The sequence below is a fragment of the Heterodontus francisci genome, chromosome 21, assembly GCF_036365525.1.
Source record: "Heterodontus francisci isolate sHetFra1 chromosome 21, sHetFra1.hap1, whole genome shotgun sequence".
NCBI classification, from domain to species: Eukaryota; Metazoa; Chordata; class Chondrichthyes; order Heterodontiformes; family Heterodontidae; genus Heterodontus; species Heterodontus francisci.
The window spans coordinates 63,146,004-63,166,054 of NC_090391.1; the positions used below are offsets into that span (position 1 = coordinate 63,146,004).

The window sequence follows — 20,051 nt, forward strand, 5'->3', positions numbered from 1 at the left end:
ATACTCTTACTATATTTATAACATTCTGAAAAACCATGGCCGAGAGATTGAAAGCCCTTGTGATGTATTACTAAAGATTGGTCAGATGGCCTTCACAGGAGTCTCTGAGAAGAAGATTGTGTTTAGAAATGAAGATTTGATCGAGTACAGTCTGCAACCTTCCCACTTCCTGTCTGGGTTCATAATGGAACTTTTGGAGAGAGATGATTCTGTTCAGAGGGTGGTTTACACATTCACACACCTCACCATCCAAGAGTTTGTAGCCGCAATCGCACAATTCCTGACTCCTGATTCCGGGAACATCCCGAAACTCCTGAATGAAGCCCACAGCAAGGAGGATGGGAGGTTTGAGATATTTCTCCGTTTTGTTGCTGGTCTCACCTCCTCACACTCAGCTCAGCCCCTACAGGAGGTTCTGGGTCCACTTTCTCATCAAACAACCTGCCGAGTGATTGACTGGGTGAAGGAGAAGATTGAAGGACAAATTGGAAACACAGAGGGTAAAAGAAACCTCCTGAACACATTGTACTACATGTTTGAGTCTCAGATTAAAGCACTGGTTCAGGCCACAGTGGGATCGGTAGAAATACTTACATTTCGTGGATTGGACCTGAAACCAATTGACTGTGCGGTCCTGTCTCATGTCATTGCAGTCTGTGATACAATAAAAGAATTTGATCTGGAGTCCTGCAACATACAGTTTGAAGGACTCCAGCGGCTGAGACCTTCACTTCACAAATGCCAGGTGTTGAGGTAATTATTTATTTGTCTCCAACTGTTGGATGAATTGTAGAACAAAGAACAGTACAGCACAGGAACAGGCCATTCGGCCCTCCAGGCCTGCATCGATCTTGATGCCTGTCTAAACTAAAACCTTCTGCACTTCCGAAGTCCGTATCCCTCTATTCCCATCCTATTCATATATTTGTCAAGATGCCTCTATGGTACCTGCTTCCACCACCTCCCCCAGCAACAAGTTCCAGACACTCACCACCCTCTGTGTAAAAAACTTGCCTCGCACATCCCCTCTAAACTTTGCCCATCGCACCTTAAACCTATGTCCCCTAGTAACTGACTCTTCCACCCTGGGAAAAAGCTTCTGACTATCCACTCTGTCCATGCCACTCATAACTTTGTAAATCTCTATCATGTCACCCCTCCACCTCCGTCATTCCAGTGAAAACAATCCGAGTTTATCCAACCTCTCCTCATAGCTAATGCCCTCCAGACCAGGCAAAATCCTGGTAAATCTCCTCTGTACCCGCTCCAAAGCCTCCACGTCCTTCTGGTAGTGTGGCGACCTGAATTGCACGCAATATTCTAAGTGTGGCCTAACTAAGGTTCTGTACAGCTGCAACATGACTTGCCAAATTTTATACTCTATGCCACGACCAATGAAGGCAAGCATGCCGTATGCCTTCTTGACTAGCTTATCCACCTGCGTTGCCAGTTTTAGAGACCTGCGGACATGTACGCCCAGATCTCTCTGCCTGTCGATACTCCTAAGGATTCTGCCATTTACTGTATACTTCCCACCGGCATTAGACCTTCCAAAATGCATTACCTCACATTTGTCCGGATTAAACTCCATCTGCCATTTCTCCGCCCAAGTCTCCAACCGATCTATATCCTGCTGTATCTTCTGACAATCCTCATTACTATCCACAATTCCACCAACTTTTGTGTCGTCCGCAAACTTACTAATCATACCAGCTACATTTTCCTCCAAATCATTTATATATGCTAAAAACAGCAAAGGTCCCAGCGCTAATCCCTGCGGAACACCACTAGTCACATCCCTCCATTCAGAAAAGCACCCTTCCACTGATACCCTCTGTCTTCTGTGACCAAGCCAGTTCTGTATCCATCTTGCCAGCTCACCTCTGATCCCGTGTGACTTCACCTTTTGTACCAGTCTGCCATGAGGGACCTTGTCAAAGGCTTTACTGAAGTCCATATAGACAACATCCACTGCCCTTCCTTCGTCAATCATCTTTGTCACTTCCTCAAAAAACTCCCTCAAGTTAGTGAGACACGACCTCCCCTTCACAAAACCATGCTGCCTCTCGCTAATAATTCTATTTGTTTCCAAATGGGAGGACATCCTGTGCCGAAGAATCCTCTCCAATAATTTCCCTAACACTGACGTAAGGCTCACCGGCCTGTAATTTTCTGGATTATCTTTGCTACCCTTCTTAAGCAAAGGAACAACATTCTCCAGTCCTCTGGGACCTCACCTGTAGCCAATGAGGATACCAAGATTTCTGTCAAGCCCCCAGCAATTTCCTCCCTTGTCTCCCTCAGTATTCTGGGGTAGATCTGATCAGGCCCTGGGGACTTAGCTACCTTAATGTTTTTCAAGACGCCCAACACCACCTCCTTTTTGATATCGGCGTTACCCAGACTATCTACACTCCCTTCCCTGGACTGATCATCCACCAACTCCTTCTCTTTGGTGAATACTGATGCAAAGTATTCATTTAGTACCTCACCTATTTCCTCTGGCTCCACACATAGATTCCTTCCTCTGTCCTTGAGTGGGCCAACCCTTTCCCTGGCAAACCTGTTGCTCTTTATATACGTATAAAAAGCTTTGGGATTCTTCTTAATCAATCATGACAACAGACATAGATTCTGTTGTTGCCCCATAATGAAGGGAAGCAAACAGTTCAGCTCAATGAGAGAGGCAGATTCAACACAAAGATGACCAATAATAAAGGGATGAGTTAGTAATTCTCTCAGGACTAGAGAACACAAAATGGATCCTTGTGAACTATTAAGGATTTTACAGTCTTCATATGATCAGTCATACAGGTCACAGGAAAGGGCTGATAGTTTAATTATGAAAAATCATTATCGATTGCTGTTTTTCTTCTTGTCTGTGATACATCCATTGAAGAGACACGTAGGCCAGCAGTCCGTGTACACAGAGCATCACACCCTCTTCTCGATGTGTACCATTAAGTGACGGTTACTGAAGTGTCAGCTCCCATAAGATGTGGAAGTTGGAACTGCAAACATTCAGTAACTAAGAGGAAAGCAGAGCTTCCAGGCAGTGACGAGCTGGTGGGAGAGCTGACCTTTCCCCACAGGGTCTTGTTACATTACCTTAAAGCATCAATGACCCAGCAAACACAGGTCACTCAAATAGACTCTTCTGACTCAGGCGGGAGTCCTGGCTGAAGGTCATGGAGTTAGGCCCCTTGATGATCATCCAGGCCGATACTTCAGTGAATTTGGGAGCTCAAATCAGCTGGGATAAAGGTTTAAATCGAACAGGTGGTGGGGTATTGGTCCTGAAGTACTGTCACATACAGGCCAGCGGTGGGGCTTCACACATAGTTGGTGGCTCCTGGGTAAACTAGGGTAGTAAACCCAGTAGTTTCCCAGAATTCGTCCACTGTGTATGAGGTCCCGCTCGGAGGAAGGTTCCAAAAATTCTCCCAAAACTCTGGACCAGTTGAAATAAATAGAGAGCTAGTTTGATGAGCAATGAAGTGAGAGACTGCCCTCCCCTATAAACTAAGAGAGCAGGGATGTTTAAAACTTGTAACGGGACAGAATAAACCCTCCTTGTTAGATAAAATACTGGGGAGCAGAGTTTACAGCAGCAGTTAGCACTGTTTCACAATGTAACTAACCCTGAGGTATCAAACAGATTAACATTGTATACAGAGTATAAAGTACAAGGAATCACCACTTTGTCATTTAGTTCAGGGAAAATCACCCCATTCCCCTAAAATCTGGGCCTTTAGCATCAGCAGAAATCAAACAAGTTTCTCCAACAATGACTGTGCCAGTTTCATAGTTCGACAGAATGAGATTCAACGTCAGTTAGAGGAAAATCTGGCTATTAGAATTAGAATTGGAACATTACAGCGCAGTACAGGCCCTTCGGCCCTCCATGTTGCGCCAACCTGTGAAACCATCTGACCTACACTATTCCATTTTCATCCATACGTCTATCCAATGATCATTTAAATGCCCTTAAAGTTGGCGAGTCTACTACTGTTGCAGGCAGGGCGTTCCACGCCCCTACTACTCTCTGAGTAAAGAAACTACCTCTGACATCTGTCCTATATCTATCACCCCTCAACTTAAAGCTATGTCCCCTCGTGTTTGCCATCACCATCCGAGGAAAAAGACTCTCACTATCCACCCTATCTAACCCTCTGATTATCTTATATGTCTCTATTAAGTCACCTCTCCTCCTCCTTCTTTCCAACGAAAACAACCTCAAGTCCCTCAGCCTTTCCTCGTAAGACCTTCCCTCCATACCAGGCAACATCCTAGTAAATCTCTTCTGCACCCTTTCCAAAGCTTCCACATCCTTCCTATAATGCGGTGACCAGAACTGCACGCAATACTCCAGGTGCGGTCTCACCAGAGTTTTGCACAGCTGCAGCATGACCTCGTGGCTCCGAAACTCGATGCCCCTCCTAATAAAAGCTAACACACCATATGCCTTCTTAACAGCCCTATTAACCTGGGTAGCAACTTTCAGGGATTTATGTACCTGGACACCAAGATCTCTCTGTTCATCTACATACCAAGAATCTTCCCATTAGCCCAGTACTCTGCATTCCTGTTACTCCTTCCAAAGTGAATCACCTCGCACTTTTCCGCATTAAACTCCATTTGCCATCTCTCAGCCCAGCTCTGCAGCCTATCTATGTCCCTCTGTACCCTACAACATCTTTCGGCACTATCCACAACTCCACCGACCTTCGTGTCATCCGCAAATTACTAACCCACCATATCTTCCTCTTGACAAGCGCTTCAACTTCTTTAGTAAACCACGGCTCCCTCGCTCGACAACTTCCTCCCTGCCTGACAGGTACATACTTATCAAGGACACGCAGTAGCTGCTCCTTGAATAAGCTCCACATTTCGATTGTGCCCATCCCCTGCAGTTTCCTTCCCCATCCTACGCATCCTAAATCTTGCCTAATCGCATCATAATTTCCTTTCCCCCAGCTATAATTCTTGCCCTGCGGTATATACCTGTCCCTGCCCATCGCTAAGCTAACCCTAACCGAATTGTGATCACTATCACCAAAGTGCTCACCTACATCTAAATCGAACACCTGGCCGGGTTCATTACCCAGTACCAAATCCAATGTGGCATCGCCCCTGGTTGGCCTGTCTCCATACTGTGTCAGAAAATCCTCCTGCACACACTGGACAAAAACTGACCCATCTAAAGTACTCGAACTATAGTATTTCCAGTCAATATTTGGAAAGTTAAAGACCCCCATAACAACTACCCTGTTACTCTCGCCCCTGTCGAGAATCATTTTCGCTATCCTTTCCTCTACATCTCTGGAACTATTCGGAGGTCTTTAGAAGACTCCCAACAGCGTGACCTCTCCTCTCCTGTTTCTAACCTCAGCCCATACTACCTCAGTAGACGAGTCCTCAAACGTCCTTTCTGTCGCAGTAATACTCTCCTTGATTAACAATGCCACACCCCCTCCTCTTTTAAGTGTCTTCAATGTTTCCTGGGAAAAGCAAGTGAGAAAAATGATATCAGATCCAGGGTTTGATTCAGCTTGTTTCTCATTCTCTGTTTGTGTTTAGACTGAGGGGCAATAACGTGGGAGATTCAGGAGTGAAACTACTGTCTGAAGCTCTGAGGAACACTGACTGTAAAATGCAGAAACTGGAGTAAGTACCAGATGGTATTACTTTGTTTATACTAACTGGATATTGAATATTGTATATTGTTATCAGTATCAGTAATAGTGTCATTATTTAACACTGATTAACCCTGATTCCTCTTATTGCTCTCACTGTAATCCCCAGTCTATGGGATGTCGGCCTGACTGATTCTTGTATTGAGGATCTCGCCTCTGCTTTCAGTACAAATCAGTCACTAACTGGTCTGAACCTGGGATCAAACACCTTCACAGACCGATCTGTCCCCGCTCTCAGCTGCCTCATAATGAACTGCAGGCGTCTGGAGCAGATCTGGTGAGTGTCTGTGTTATTGCTTAAATGTCTTTCAGTCACTTTTAGGGGTAACAATTGTCTGTGATTATGATTGAAATATTAATCCCAGTCTTCCTGTCATTTACACTGTTGTTCAAGCTGTCTCATTCCGCTTTAACTCGTAATCTGTTTCAGGCTTGTGGAGAATCGCTTCAGTTCAGACCGAAAGAATCAGCTAAAGTCACTGCAAGGCACAAGACCAAGGCTGAGAGTGACTGTGTGAACATTTTGATTTATAATCATTTATAATGGACATTTTTGGTTGATTTTTCTGTCCCTCCACTTTCAGCAGCCTTGCTTCAGGTTGAAATCCTATTGGCTATTTAACTGGTTCCAGCTCGAGCTGAGTGAGCTTCATCTCCCATGGCGACGTCAAAAGGCCCAAGAACAGGGTCAGGAGACTGTGGTATTGACAGGACAGAGGTTCCTCCAACTCTTCCAACTAGGAAAGGAAAGTGGTATTGATGTATCAGACCCACTCTCTGATTTCAATATGGAAGAATTTGTTAGTAAATTTAACTATGATATCGATTTTACTTGAACTAGAAGTTCAGGTTAAAATAACCAAATTACTGAAATGATCTTGATGTAACTCAGCATGTATGGTGGGAATTAAAGCAGACAAAGTGAAGTTAGAAAAGACATTAACATTATCCTGTGGTGGAAAGCATTATGGAATTGGGGAACTGCAGCCGAGATAAATCCTTGGATAAGAATCATTTCTCATGTCTAGTTCATAATCCAGTCGATCATTGTGATCCACTTACTCTGGAGGAGAAAAGACAGCAGCTGAAGAGCGAGCAGCCGTTAATCTGTGAGTTGAGTTGTTTAACCGCCAAACCGATAGTGTGTGCGGCCCTGTCGTTTCAGAGGTCAGACCACATCCAATGACAGTGATCCTCTTGTGATTGGGCGAGCTCACAGTAAGTGACTGCATCCCTGGTCACATTCTCCTGGAATACCTTCTGCATCCCGTGAGTAACTCGCGCCTCGAGCCCGAGAACTGCTTGACACCGTCACAGGAGAACAACCCCAGCTACTCCAATCTATCCATGTCACTGAACCTCCTCATCCCCGCAGCCATTCTTGAGAAGCTGTTCTGCACTCTCTCTAATGCCTTAACATCCTTCCGAAAATGCGGCGTCCAGAACTAGACCCAATACTTGAAGCGAGGCCGGACCAGCTTTTTATAACTTCCTTTCTTTTGTACTCTATGCCCCTATCCATAAAGCCCAGGATCCCGAATGCTTTTACAACCTGCCCTGCCATCTACAATGATTTCTGGATATATACCCCCAGGTTGCTTTGCTCCTGAACTCCTTTAGAATTATACCCTTTATTTTACAGAAAACCTGCAAAGTCCTATTTTTACCTGGAACAATTCTATTGGAGAGACAGAAGATGCAGTCTCATCTCTTATTGATATACCAGAGATGGACATAGTATTAATCTCACATTCAGGGGCAATGCCAGCCAGTGATAAATTCCATATTTAACCCTCTCTTGCCTGTCGAAATCTCCGCAGTCCAGCAGCTCAGGGTTGCTGGCTATTCATCCCTCTCAGTGACAGAGTGTCAGATATTAACTATTGCACTATCCCAGCAAACCCAGCCACTGCCTTCGCTCCTCTTGTGTCTCTGCACGATTGCTTTGTGAGGGCAGGTTTGTCAACAGCAAAAACCCTACGCAGAGGGTGGTGGGCACCTGGAACGCATTGCCAGCGGAGGTGGTAGATGCGGGCACGATGGAGTCTTTTAAGATGTATCTAGACAGATACATGAATGGGCAGGAAGAAAAGAGATACAGAACCTTAGAAAATAGGCGACATGTTTAGAGAGAGGATCTGGATCGGCGCAGGCTTGGAGGGCCGAAGGGCCTGTTCCTGTGCTGTAATTTTCTTTGTTCTTTGTTCTTTGTTCTTTGAATGATCCCAAATTGAACTTCTTTAAGAGGCAAACCCCCAGCTTTCACCAATTCTCTGGCCTGTCCCCAAGTCCCAGTTCCTATGCTCAGATACTGATCAAAGTTAATTGCAGAACATTTCCATTAATTTTTGGCTGAATGAGTTCAGAGTTCCGCACAGTCCTGCTCCTGTCCCCTTGTAAGTGAGAGGCACGCAGTGTCCCCTCTCCCCCCCCCCCCCCCTACTGCCTGCAAACTCCATTCACTCAGTGTGCGGCAAAACATCTGCCAGTGGAGAGATCAAGGTCCGCGGGGAAAGGAGAAAACAGCAGCCTCCTTCCAGCAGTGCATTGCAGATGGGCTCAGAGATCAGCATTGAGGCTGCCGCAAGTTCAAGGGGAATCGGAGATGTGAGTAAGAGGCGGAGTGGAGCAGGATCTGGTTCTTGAACATGGAGGGAGTGGAGGGGGAAGGGAAGGGAGAGGACTTTCGCGGGATGTGTATAAGAGGCGGAATGGAGCAGCATGTGATCCTGGAACACGGAAGGAGGGAAGGCAGAGGGCATTCCTGGGCTGTGTGTAAGAGGCGGAGTGGAGCGGGATCTGGTCCCGGAGGGAAGGGAGTGAGCAGAGCGAAGGGAAATGACATTCTTGGTTAAGGCCTGCCCGGGTCTGCAAATGAGACCTGACCCGAGCCCGACAGAACCCCATCCAACCCGGCCCGGGTCCTTCAATTTTTTCCCATGCCCAACCCGACCATCACTTAACTGACCTTCCGGGTTTCACTTTGTTTCTTACCTGCACAAGCTTAAAATAACTGTAATAAAACCACCTTTGAAGTCCAAAAAGTAAAGTAACATTAAAGTCACTTACCTGAGGTTGTGATCGAGTGTGTCCAAGCCGATCCGACCCGAATGCCGGACCTGGAAGTGTGAGATGACCTGACCTGAACCCGACACGTCATCGGGTTCAGGTCTGGTAGTTGGCCTTTAAGAATGGCCAATTTGCTTATCAGCCTGCGGGTCTTTGGCTGTGGGGGAAGGCCGGGGCAGCTGGCGGAGGCCCACGCGTTCACAAGGGGAGCTTGCGGGCTCCGAGCGGGCGGTGCCCAGGGTTGAACCCGGGTTGCTGGAGCTGTGAGCCTGTGGTGCTAGCCACTGCCTGTGTCACCCCGCGAGAGATGGATGGATATTGGAAACAAAGTTGGCGAAATTTTCCAGTTCAGGACGAGAGCACGAAACGGCACCAATACAGTCATCAATGTATCAGGTGAGGAGGGGGTCTGAGTAGGAATGGAACAAAGAATGTTCCATATATCCCACAAAGACAGGAAGAACTCCGACCTATCCAGGTATCCGTAGCAATACCTTTTATTTGGAGGAAGTGAATGGAGTTAAAGGAGAAGTTGTTCAATGTTTTTACCCCAGATTCCTTCTGTGGCAGAATGTGTCCCATTGATGGCTGCAGGGGCCGAGTGCACATGCTCAGCACAGGTTTTACTCTGAGCATGTGCAGAATGATCGCACTCTGCTCAAAGGAGCTGGAGAACTGAACAAAGCCAATGTAGAGGGAGGGAGAAAACTGGCAGTGGAGGGAAAAAATGGTGCAGATGGTGCCATGGGTTTGGATTTCAGCACAGGGAGGAGGGAAAGTGTGTGGGACTGGAATTTATAGCTTTGGGGGAAGAGGAGTGGAAAGAATGATTTTTTGGAGAGGTGACTAAAGTAGTGCCCCGGGGGATGCCTATGGATGTTATTTATATGGATGTCCAGAAGGTACTTGATAAACTCCCTCAAAAAAGCCTGTTTGCTGAAACTGAAGCCCATGGAATTGAAGACAGGTCAGGTTAGGAAATGAGCTGAGCTGCGGGAAACAGAGAGCAGGAATAATGAGCAGGTAATCGATTTGGCAGGATGTGAAGTAAGGAGGTAAATCCTCAACCCAAGATAGACTGTGCACTGCAACAACGACAGGCTGCAGCCAGCTGCAAGACATCAGGCCTGTGAGCATCAGCAACAAGACTAAACGACACACTGAATGGGCTAGGGTCCCTTTATCAAACACACATTAGGATAGACAGGGTGGGTGGTGTTTTTATAGCCAAGATAGAGTAGAAATGGTTTCACTGTTGGTTTTTGTTTAATAAATACGCTTGATTGATTCATCACATCCCCATATATATATATATATATATGGGAATATACAATGGATGGTAGGACCCTAGGAAGTACAGAGGGACCTTGGTGTACTTGTCCATAGATCACTGAAGGCAGCAGCACAGGTCGATAAGGTGGTTAGGAAGGCATATGGGATACTTGCCTTTATTAGTTGAAGCATAGAATATAAGAGCAGGGAGGTTATGATGGAGCTGTATAAAACACTAGTTAGGCCACAGCTGGAATACTGTGTACAATTCTGGTCACCACACTATAGGAAGGATGTGATTGCACTGGAGAGGGTGCAGAGGAGATTCACTAGGATGTTGCCTGGGCTGGAGCATTTCAGCTATGAAGAGAGACTGAAAAGGCTAGGGTTGTTTCATTAGAGCAGAAAAGGCTGAGGGGGGACATGATTGAGGTATACAATATTATAAGGGGCATTGATAGGTTTGATGGGAAGAAACATTTTCCCTTAGCGGACGGGTCAAGAACCAGGTGGCATACGCACTGCCTGAAGAGGTGGTAGAAGCAGGAACCCTCACAACATTTAAGAAGTATTTAGATGAGCACTTGAAATGACATTGCATACAAGACTATGGGCCAAGTGCTGGAAAATGGGATTAGAATAGATAGGTGATGGCTGGCACAGACATGATGGGCCAAAGGGCATGTTTCTCTGCTGTATAACTTAATGACTCTATTTGTGTGTGAGAGGCTGAGTGCGGCAGGATCTTGTCCCAGAACATGGAGTGAGTGGAGGGGGAAGGGAGAGAACATTCCCGAGCTGTGTCTAACAGGTGGCGTGGAGCAGGATCTGGTCCCAGAACATGGAGTGAGCCGAGGGAGGAGACATTCCCAGGATGGGTCTGTGTCCTGAACATGGAGTGAGCGAAGGAAGGGAAAGGACGTTCCCGGGCTGTGTGTAAGAGGCAGAGTGAAGCAGGATCGGGTCCCGGAACATAAGAGTGAGCAGAGTGGAGGGAAGGGAAAGGACGTTGCCGGGCTGTGTGTAAGAGGCAGAGTGAAGCAGGATCGGGTCCCAGAACATAGAGTGAGCAGAGTGGAGGGAAGGGAGAGGACATGCCCGGGCTGTGTGTAAGAGGCAGAGTGGAGCAGATTCAGGTCCTGGAACATGGAGCGAGACAAGGGAGAGGAAATTCCTAGGATGGGTGTAAGAGGCGGAGTGGAGCAGGATCAGGTCGCATAACATGGAGGGGGGGGGGGGGGGTGGCAGGGTGTGGACATTCCCGGGCTGTGAGTAAGAGGTGGAGTGGAGCATGATCTGGTTCCCGAACATGGAGTGAATGGAAGGTGGAAGGGAGAGGACGTTCCCAGGCTGTGAATAAGAGGGAGTGGAGCGGGATTTGGTCCCAGCACATGGAGTGAGTGCTGGGGAGGGGCGGGGTGTGGACATTCCCGGGCTGTGAGTAAGAGGCGGAGTGGAGCAGGATCTGGTCCCGGAACATGAGTGAATGGAGGGGGATGGGAAAGAACATTCCCAGGCTGTGAATAAGAGGTGGAGTGGAGCAGGATTTGGACCCAGCACATGGAGTGAACGGAAGGTGGAAGGGAGAGGACATTCCCAGGTGTGTGTAAGAGGTGGCGTGGAGCAGGAACTTGTTCCAGAACATGGAGTGAGCAGGAGAAGAGAAAGAACATTTCTGGGATGTGTGTAAGAGGCGGAGTGGAGCAGGATCTGGTCCCGGAACATAGAGTGAGTAGAGGGAGGGGACGTTCCCGCGATGTGTGTAAGAGGCAGAGTGGAGCAGGATCTGGGCCCAGAATATGGAGTGAGCGTAGTGGAGGGAAAGGAAAGGACATTCCCGGGCGGTGTGTGAGGCAGAGTGGAGCGGGATTTGGTCCCGGAACATAAAGTGAGCGGAAGGGGGAATGGAGAAGACATTCCTGGTTGTGTGTAAGAGGCAACATGGAGCAGGAACTTGTTCCAGAACATGGAGTGAGTGGGAGAAGGGAAAGAGCATTCCAAGGCTGTGTGTAAGAGGCAGAGTGGAGCAGGATGTGGTCTCAGAATATGGAGTGAGCAGAGTGGCTGTGTGTAAGAGGTGGAGTGGAACAGGATCTGGTCCCGGAACATGGAGTGAGCAGACGGAGTGGAAGGGAGAGGACATTCCAGGGCTGTGTGCAAGAGGTGGAGTAAAGCTGGATCTGGTACCGGAACATGGAGTCAGCAGAGGCGGCGAAAGGAGAGGAGATTCCTGGGCTTCGTGTAAGAGGCAGAGTGGAGCAGTATCTGGTCCCGGACCATGGAGTGAGCGGAAGGTGGAAGGGAGAGGATGTTCCCGGTTGTGTGTCAGAGGCAACGTGGAGCAGGAAATTGTTCCAGAACATGAAGTGAGCAGGAGAAGAGAAAGGACATTCCCAGGATATGTGCAAGAAGCCAAGTGGAGCAGGAATTGGTTCCAAAACATGAAGTGAGCAGGAGAAGGGGAAGGACATTCCCGGGATGTGTGTAAGAGGTGGAGTAAAGCAGGATCTGGTCCCGGAATATGGAGTGAGCAGAGAAGGGAAGGGAAGGGAGAAGACATTCCCGGGATCAGAGTAAGAGTTAGAGTGGAGCAGATTCTAGTCCTGGAACATGAAGCAAGCAGAGTGCAGGGAAGGCAGTAGGCATTCCTGGGCTGTGTGTAAGAGGCAGAGTGGAGCGGGTTCTGGTCCCGGAACATGGAGTGAGCAGACGGATGCAAGAGAGAGGATATTGCCAGGATGTGTGAAAGAGGCGGAGTGGAGCAGGATCTGGTGCCAGAACATGGAGTGAGTGGAGGGGGGTGGAAGGGAGAGGACATTCCCAGGCTATGAATAATAGCTGAAGTGGAGCAGATTCTGGCCCTGGAACATGGAGTGGAGGCGGAATGGCGAGGACATTCCTGGGCTCTGTGTAAGAGGCGGAGTGGAGCAGGATCTGGTCCAGGAACATGGAGTGAGCGGAAGGTGGAAAGGAGAGAGCATTCCCGAGTGTATGCAAGAGGTGGCATGGAGCAGGAACTGGATCTAGAACATGGAGTGAGCTGGGGAAGAGAAAGGACATTTCCGGGCTGTGTGTAAGAGGCGGAGTGGAGCAGATTGTGTCCCGGCCCATGGAGTGAGCAGAAAGGTGAGGGGATAGGACATTTCCGGGCTGTGTGTAAGAGGCGGAGTGGAGCAGATTGTGTCCCGGCCCATGGAGTGAGCAGAAAGGTGAAGGGATTGGACATTTCCGGGCTGTGTGTAAGAGGTGGAGTGGCACAGGAACTGGTCCCGGATCATGGAGTGAGTGAATTGTGTGTGAGGGATTTTACTGACTAGGGGAAGGAGGTGCTCTTTGATCTCCTTTTCTTTTTTGCTTTTTCAGCCTCCACAGTACAGGGGAAGAAGCTGATTGGCAAGTCATTGGTAAGTTATTCTACTTATTACATTAGATTTTTTTTTGTAAAGCTGAGGTATGGTAGGACAGATCGACCAAGTAGATTAAGCCTCCTGTGGTATGTGTGAAGTCATGGATGCACCATGTGTCCTTGACAAACACATCTGCAGCAAGTAACACCAGCTGCAGAAGCTTGAGCTCTGGGTTTCGGAACTCGAGTGGCGGCTGGAGTCACTGTGGTGCATTCACGAGGGAGAGAACTACATGGATAGCACATTTCAGGAGATAGTCACCCCGGAGCTTAAGAGTGCACAGGCAGAGAGGGACTGGGTGGCTGTCAGACAGACAAGAAGGTCAAGGCAGGTAGGGCAGGAGACCCCGGAGAGCATCCTACCTTCTAACCGGTATTCAGGTCTGAGTACCAATGGGACAGCAGGTTCCTCTGGAGAGTACAGAAAGAGTTATGACCAGAACACCATGGGTGGCTCAGCTGTGCAGGGAGGGAGGAGAAAAGACAAGAGAGCAATAGTGGTAGGGGATTCTTTAGATAGACAAACAGATATGCGTTTCTATGGTCACAGACGTGATTGCTGGATGGTATGTTGCTTCCCTGGTGCAAGGGTCATGAATATCACCAAGCAGCTGCAGAGCATTACGGAGGGTGAGGGTGTACAGCCAGAGGTCGTGGTCCACATTGGTACCAATGATATAGGACGAAAGAGGGATAAGGTCCTGAAGGCTGAGTTTAGGGAGTTAGGAAAGAGTTTAGCAAGCTGGAACTCAAGGGGAGTAATCTCTGGATTACTTGCAAGGCCACGTGCTAGTGAGTATAGAAATAGGAGAATACACCAGATTAATGCATGGCTCGAACGATGGTGCAGTGGGGAGGGCTTCAGATTTGTGGGACATTTGGACCGGCTCTGAGGAAGGTACAAACCAGACGATTTACACCTGAACAGGACTGGGACAAATATCCTCGCGGGAAGGTTTCCTAGTGCCGTTGGGGATGGTTTGAACTAGACTAGCAGGGGGTTGGGAACATGAGGGCAGTTTCAGATAGGACAATTTCAGGCCAGGGAACGGAAGGCAGAAAATTAGCGAGTGACTCAGAAAGACAGAGAAATAAAGGTGAAAAAGTGTGCAGCACAGGAATTTGGCAATGTTAAAAGGTATTTATATAAATGCAAGGAGTATACTAAATAGAGCCAATGAGCTGAGGGCACAGATAGACACATGGCAACACAAGATTGTTTTTATAACAGAAACTTGGCTTAAGGTGGGTCAAGAATGGCAGCTCAACAACCCTGGATATAGAGTTTTCAGGCGGGATATAGAGCAAGATAAAAAAGGAGGGGGTGTGGCATTATTAGTTAAGGAATCAATAAAAGCTTTGAGAACGAATGATATGCTAAATGAACCATCAAATAAGGCCATATGGGTGGAGATTAGAAATAAAAAAGGGGCAGCCGTACTACTAGGAGTGTACTATAGACCCCCAGATAGTGAGAGGGAGATAGAGGGACAAATATGTAGGCATGTTTCTGAGTGTAAAAATTATAGGGCAATAATAGTTGGGGATTTCAGCTACCCCAATATCAACTGGGATACAAGCAGTGTGAAGGACACAGAGGACACAAAATTCTTGAACTGCATTCAAGAGAACTTTTTTAGCCAGCACATAACAAATCCAACGAGAAGGGGTGCAATTCTAGATTTAGTCTTTGGTAATGAAGCTGGGTAAGTAGATAAAGTAGCAGTGGGTGACCATTTTGGAGATAGTGATCATAATACAGTTAGTTTTAGCATAATCATGGAAAAGGACAAAGAAAAGAGAGGGGTTAAAGTTCCAAATTGGTGGAAGGTAACTTTTACAAAATTGAGAGGCGATCTGGCAAAAGTGGACTGGATACAGCTACTGGAAGGAAAATCAGTGGCAAACCAGTGGGAGGTATGCAAAAGAAAAATACTACAGGCACAGTCTAGGCATGTCACCGCAAAGATAAAGGGTGGTACTGCCAAGTCTAGAGCCCCCTGGTTATCGCGAGGTTTACAGGGTATGTTGAAGCAGAAAAAGAAAGCTTATGACGATCACCAAAAACTCAATACTCTAGAAAGCCTAGAGGAGTATAGAAAGTGTAGGGTGAAGTGAAAAAGGAAATTAGAAAAGTAAAGAGAGGACATGATATTGGCAGATAAAATCAAGGAAAACCCAAAGATGTTTTATCAGTACATTAAGAGCAAGAGGATAACTAAGGAAAGGGTCGGGCTATCAGAGATGTACCAGGGAACTTACATGTGAATGCAGATGATGTGAGCAGGGTTCTTAATGAGTTTTTTGCCTCTGTCTTCACAAAGGAGAGGGATGATGCAGATATTGTAAAAGAGGAGGAGTGTGAAATATTAGATTAGATAAGCATAATGAGAGAGGAGGTACTAGAGGGTCTGACATCCTTGAAAGGATAAATCACCGGGGCTGGATGGATTGCATCCCAGGTTGTTAAAGGAAGCCAGGGAGGAAATAACGGATGTGCTGAGGATCATTTTCAAATCCTCACTAGATACAGGCAAGGTGCCAGAGGATTAGAGGTCTGAGAAAGTTATACCATGTTTAAAAAGGGTGCGAGGGATAGGCCAAATAATTATAGGCTGGTCAATCTGACCTCGGTGTTGGGTAAATTGTTGGAACCTTCTGTGGGACAGGATAAACTGCCACTTAGAAAGGCTAGAAATGTTCAGGGATAGTCAGCATGGATTTGTTAAGGGAACGCCATGTCTTACCAGCTTAATTGAATTCTTTGAGGAAGTAACAAGGAGAATTGATGAGGATAGTGAAGTGGATGGATTTTAGTAAGGCATTTGACAAGGTCCCGCATGCCAGCCTGGTCAGTAAAATGAAAGCCCATGGGTTAGAGGGAAATGTGGCGAGTTGGATCCAAAATTGGCTCAGCGACAGGAAGCAAAGGATAAAGCTGTTTCCAGTGGTGTTCTGCAGGGTTCAGTGTTGGGTACCCTTGCTGTTTGTGTTATATCTGAATGATTTGGAATTAAATGTGGAAGGCATGATTTGGAAATTTGCTGACGACACACAAATTGGCCATGTAGCTGATAGTGAAGAAGATAGCCGTAGACTCCAAAATGATATCAATGGTTTGTTTGAGTGGGCGGAAAAGTGGCAAATGGAATTCAATCCAGATAACTGTGAGGTAATGCACTTGGGGAGGGCAAATAAAGAGAGGGAATACGCAGTAAATGGGAGGATATTGAGAGGGGTAGAAGTAGTGAGAGACCTTGGAGTGTATGTCCACATGTCCTTAAAGGTAGCAGGTCAAGTAGATAAAGTGGTGAAGAATGTATGTGGAATGCTTTCTTTTACTGTCTGAGGTATTGAATACAAAAGCAGGGATGCGATGCTGGAACTGTATAAAACGCTGGTTAGGCCACAGCTGGAATATTGCGTACAGTTCTGGTCACCACAGGAAAGACATAATTGCTCTGGAGAGAGTACAGAGGAGATTTACAAGAATGTTGCCAGGGCTTGAAAGTTACAGCTATGAGGAAATATTGGATAGACTAGGGTTGTTTTGCTTAGAACAGAGGCGGCTGAGGGGTGACTGAATTGAGGTGTATAAAATTATGAGGGGCCTAGAAAGAGAAACAGGTAGGACCTGTTTCCCCTAGCGGAGAAGTCAATTACCAGGGGGCACAGATTTAAGGCGATTGGTAGAAGGATTAGAGGGGACATGAGGAAAAACTTTTTCACCCAAGGAGTGGTGGGTTTCTGGAATTCACTGCCAGGAACGGTCCTATCCCTTCCTTTCCTTTTCCTTTTGGCCTCCTTGTCTCAAGAGACAATGGGTAAGCACCTAGAGGTGGTCAGTGGTTTGTGGAGCAGCGCCTGGAGTGGCTATAAAGGCAAATTCTAGAGTGACAGACTCTTCCACAGGCACTGCAGGTAAAGTTGGTTGCTGGGGCTGTTACACAGTTGGCTCTCTCCTTGCACTGTTGTCTCTTTTCTTGCCAAATGATGAGTCTCTTCGACTCGCCTCTCTTTAGCCCCGCCTTTATAGCTGTCTGCCAGCTCTGGCAATCGCTGGCAACTGGCTCCCATGACTTGTGGTCAATTTCGCAAGACTTCATGTCGCGTTTGCAAATGTCTTTAAACCGGAGACAAGGACGGCCGGTGGGTCTGATACCAGTGATGAGCTCACTGTGCAATGTGTCCTTGGGGATCCTGCCATCTTCCATGTGGCTCACATGGCCCAGCCATCTCAAGCGCCGCTGGTTCAGTAGGGCGTACATGCTGGAGATGTTGGCTGCCTCAAGGACTTCTGTGTTGGAGATACGGTCCTGCCACCTGATGCCAAGTATTCTCCGGAGACAGCGAAGATGGAATGTGTTGAGATGTCACTCTTGGCTGACATACCTTGTCAGGGCATCGCTGCCGTAGAGCGAGGTACTGAAGACACAGGCTTGATACACTCAGACTTTTGTGTTCCATGTCAGTACGCCATTTTCCCACACACTCTTGGCCAGTCTGGACATAGCAGCAGACGCCCTTCCCGTGCGCTTGTTGATTTGTGCATCGAGAGACAGGTTGCTGATAATGGTTGAGCCCAGGTAGGTGAACTCTTGAACCACTTCCAGAGCGTGGTCGCTGATATTGATGGATGGAGCATTTCTGACGTCCTTTCCCATGATGTTCGTTTTCTTTAAACTGATGGTTAGGCCAAATTTGTTGCTGGCAGCTGCAATCCTGTCGATGAGTCTCTGCAGACACTTTCCTTGTGGGATGTTAATGCAGCATCGTCAGCAAAGAGGAGTTCCCTGATGAGGACCTTCCGTACTTTGGTCTTTGCTCTAAGACGAGCTGAGAAGATGTTTCCCCTCGTGGGGAAGTCTCGAACTAGGGGACACAGTTTAAAACTTAGGGCTCTCCCATTTAAGACAGAGATGAGGAGATTTTCTTTTTCTCAGAGGGTGGTTAGTCTGTGGAATTCTCTTCCATAGAGAACGGTGGAGGCTGGATCATTGAATATATTCAAGGCTGAGTTAGATAGATTTTTGATCAATGATGGAATCAAGGGTTATCTATGCAGTCTAGAAAGTGGAGCTGAGGACATAATCTGATCATTTTATCGAATGGCAGAGCAGGCTAGAGGGGCCGAATGGCCTACTGCTGCACCTAATTCTTTTATTGTTGTGTGTTACATTTAACCAGACTGCCTCCATCCTCCTGAAGTCTGCTACTATTCCCTTCCCTGTTCATTTCATTGCAGATAACACAAACCCTGGCAAACATTGAAATTATGCCCTATAAACCCAAGTCCCAGTCATTTATATATATCAAAAAGAGCAGTAGCCATAATATGAACAGCAGTGGTTTGTGGGGGGGAGGGGAATGCCACTGTTTACCTCCCTACAATTTGAAACAACCATTGTTACAACATTGGTCAAAGAGTTATCAACTCAGCCACTGCCCCTTTAATTTACGGAGCACCAATATTGCTAACTGGTCGATTATGAGGCACCATCAAGTCCTCCCCATAAGCACACTGGTCCCAGACCTCTCTGTTTGCACTGTCCCATCAAAATTCCCCAGACAGGTACAGCATGAATTGGATAGGGAGTAATGATCCTTCCACACTGTCCCATCCAATAGTCCCAGGGCAGGAACATCAAGGGGTGGGTACAGAGTGAATCTCCCTCTACAGTGTCCAAAACAGAGAGAGAGAGAGAGACAGAGAGAGAGAGACAGACCAACAGGGTGACTGAGAGTGCAAGAAGGATATTTAACATAGGACATAGGAAGAGGAGGAGGCAAGTTAGCCTGTCAACCCTGTTCCAGCATTCAATGAGATTATGGCTGATCACAGAATCACAGACTTGATACAATACAGAAGGAGGCCATTCGGTCCATCGTGTCTGTACCAGCTCTCTGAATGAACAATTCACCCAGTGCCATTCCCCTGCCTTTTCCCCATAACTTTGCACATTCTTCCTTTTCAGATAACATTGAACCTGCCTCATCCACACTCTCAGGCAGTGCATTCCAGACCTTCACCACTCGCTGCGTGAAAACATTTTCTCATGTCGCTTTTGTTACATTTCCAATCAATTTAAATCTGTGTCCTCGCGTTCTGGATCCTTTCACGAGTGGGAACAGTTTCTCCCTGTCTTCTCTGTCCAGACCCCCTCATAATTTTGAATACCTCTATCAACACATCTCTCATCCTTCTCTGCTCCAAGGAAAGCAGTCTTAACTTCTCCAATCTCTCTTCATAACTGAAGTTCCTCATCCCTGGAACCAATCTTGTCAATCTTTTCTGTACTCTCTCTAATGCCTTCACATATTTCCTGGACTCAATATTCCAGCTGAGGCCGAACTAGTGTCTGATACAAGTTGAACATTACTTCCTTGCTCTTGTAATCTATGCCCCTATTAATAAAGTCCAAGAACTGTATGCTTAATGAAACACTCTCTCAAACTGTCCTGCCACCTTCAATCACTAATGAACATATACACCCAGGTCCCTCTGCTCCAGCATCCCTTTAGAATTGTGCCCTTTACTTTATGCAGTCTTTCCATTTTCTTCCTACCAAAAGGAATCACTTCACATTCTCTACATTGAACTTCATCTG

At 47.0% G+C, this 20,051-nt stretch overlaps 1 long non-coding RNA gene across 1 annotated transcript; it reads left to right on the top strand.

Moving 5' to 3' along the window:
* Positions 1–653: 653 nt before the first annotated feature.
* Positions 654–6,153, top strand: LOC137381217 (uncharacterized). Its single transcript, XR_010977118.1, has 4 exons — positions 654–753; positions 5,581–5,667; positions 5,806–5,973; positions 6,127–6,153. It is a non-coding gene; the product is annotated as an uncharacterized lncRNA (long non-coding RNA).
* Positions 6,154–20,051: the final 13,898 nt, after the last annotated feature.